We start from the raw sequence: 3,069 nt of genomic DNA on the forward strand, positions 1-3,069 counted from the left end.
TGACAGCACTCCAGTCATGCGAGCTATCCCACCATGTCTCTGTAATGGCAATGAGATCATGGCCCTGCGACCGCACACACATCTCTAGTTCTTCCTGAGAAGGAAAACTGTGCATCTGGCCACCCCATCCTCAAAACCAATCTTTTATTTGTATACCAAGCAATACTGATAGCAAGCTAAAATCGCAAATCCTGAAATGAACTTAGACAATCTATATGTTCTATGATGTACAATTTGTAAAGTTATTCCCTGGTGTTTTAAGGAAGATAAAAGCAGGAGAAAGCATCTCAAAGACTATGGCATAATTGTAGTCTAACTGAAGCATACAGTAGAAATGTTAAATAAACTTAGAAGGAAAGCAAAAAGAAAAGAACTAAGTTTCTGTGTGTGATGCCCCAGTAACCATTAATAGAACATAATAGCTATTATAAGCCTAAAGGGTCAGTCCCAGAAGCCATCTTAAATAAAGAAGCAGTTAAGAAGGAATAATTTTAATATTTTATTTAATATAAATAATTTAATTTAATATAAATAAAATATAATCTTCATTATGTTTGATTATTTTGTAATTTTATAATTTTTTTTCATTATTGAAAATCTATGTTTTAGGTTTAAAAAAAGGTCTTTTGACCTTAAATCTTGCCTGGTGGTAAAACTACCTCTGGATAACCTGATGAATGCTAACCACACCATTCCATCAGTCATATCCAATCTATTTTTGCAGAGTGGATAGGCAGCTCCCCCATGCGTTCACCAACGAGTTAGTTGTGTGGTTTTCAACAGTCCTTGGGCAGTGCCCCACTGTGATACAGGAGACTAGTCCTAGGTGGGTAACCCAAGTTGCCCAGTTATGGAGAAATATCTGATTATATACTAGATGAGGCCTTCACCAATCAGCAAAATAACGGGATGAAAACTTAAATGAGCTGGGGAAACACCACAAGCTTCCATTACAATGAAAATCATGAAACTGAAGCTAAGGGACAAGATATTTCTGTAATTAAATCAATTACTAGCAGCAGGGGATGGTGGAAATCCCTCAAGGTGAATTTAAGCTTGACAGAAACCCTGCTAAGTGGAGAAAAGGAGACAATTTGTCTCAAGTTAGCATCATTTAGGGAAGGGCAAGCATAAGAAAAAGCTTTGTCAAAGGACTGGATTCCACCTTGTGGGTACTGTGTAAAAGCTATTTTAATGGGAGAGTCTACTGCTAGGACAGCAGACACAACATTAGACACAACACTGATGTCACATGTATGTAAAGAGGAGTGGAGGTCTTGGTTTATCTGCACATATCTTCAGATATAATAATCCATTTGTTAAACTCTATTTTGGTTTAAAAAATCCTTGAGGTTTATCTAGGGTTAAGAGAGGTTTCAGAGTAGTTAGTAAACTACAGGCATACTGTTCTCTAGAGCTGGCAAAACCATCAGAGCACTAGTTTACTATCAATGGGAGCAAATCCTACAAAACAAGATAAGGGTCATCCAGCCGCCGCAGGGCAGGGTAAGCTGCCAGAGTTATGTTAGGAGCTGATAATGCAGAGTGTCTGGGAGCAGTTTCTCCTCCTGGCAAGTCCTTACCACAGTACTGGCATGCTTTATGAAAGTAGGGAATCTCCCCAGTTCTGTAACAACTACCCATACACAAAGGTTTGGAAACTAGTAAATCTTTCCATCACCTTTATCTAAAGCCCCGTGGGCATTAAGAAAGGCTTGAGTCAGTTTCCTACTGATTACTGGGAGGAGTCTGCCATCTACTGACTATACAAGCTCTCTGCCTGCAGCTTTCCACCTAGTTTGTAAGAAAACTTGTTTCAAATGCGATATAGCCCACTTCCATAATTCAGAATTTGGAGCCAAATTCCTCTTGGATGTTACAAGACCAGTTTTGCCTTTCCAGAGCTAGCTTCTTTTCTAAAGTGGTAGAAAACAGATTATTAACTATTTTCCTCTAGATCATACATGCAGGAAGTTTATATGCTTCAGGCAGGTTAGTAGCAAATAAATGAACGGATCTTTTCATCTCTCAGAAAATAGAAGACTTCACTACAAACTTGGTTCAGGGCTTAATAAATATTTTTTTTTTCACAAATGAAAACTATTTAGCCATGTTCAATAGCTAGACTTTATGTGATGATTAAATTTTTCTGATCTTCTGTTAGTCCATCTTTATCTGTGCTATACAGAGGGAAGGAGTAATTACGTTGTGCTTTATAGATCAGTATCCCCTTGGTGCTATGTGCTATTTTTGTGGTATCTTCTACTTTGCTGTAGTGTGTGACTTCTTTGGTTACCTTCTCTGACAAGCTATATGCATACCTTAGGTTTGTGGGGTTTTTTAGCATGTAATATTGTCAGACAAGTATGTAAAGTACTAGTCCCAAAGCATTTGCTTGAAATTAGTAGCACGGGATGTAGCTAATTGTTCAGTGACTTTGGCATGACCAAAAGCCATTGTCAGGAGCCTTTTAATCAACAACTGAAAGGTTTTCAAGTGCATTTTGCACAAAATTATTGATGACAGTAGGAAAGGAAAGTATCTTAAGACAGACCACTTAATTCCTGTAGCCAGCTAATGCACAGAACCCTAAATGGAAGAACATGATGAGAAATGTCTTTGATCACAGTCTAGCTGTTGATTACAGGCTTAGCTTTGTTGTATTCAATTTCCAGGCTGACCATGGATTTTCCACCAACATTTTCTCACTTCTGATTATAACCATGAATCTATCCCATCATATTTGGCCAGCCAATCTGACACTGGGGATTTCAGCTGGGTTTTTTTCCATCGTCATCTGAAGTCAAATGATGTTGTCACATGCAGATGCAAGCTTTCCATCAGAAGTCGATGAAGGACATGTTTGTTCTAAGAGATTTTTCAGGACTAGCAAGTTTGAAACTTTCTACTTCTTAGTTTGGAGAAAATCTAGAACATAAAAAATTCTAGAAAATCAAGTTTTTAATGGATAAACCTATGGTAGTTTGAGAATTATCTCATGACAAGGAAATTCCCACCTCCAAGTTTCCCTTAAAGATCTCATGTTAGCAAAACTACTGAAAATTGTAA

Source organism: Apteryx rowi, unplaced genomic scaffold (assembly GCF_003343035.1).
Source record: "Apteryx rowi isolate R43461 unplaced genomic scaffold, aptRow1 scaffold_1486, whole genome shotgun sequence".
Lineage (NCBI taxonomy): Eukaryota > Metazoa > Chordata > Aves > Apterygiformes > Apterygidae > Apteryx > Apteryx rowi.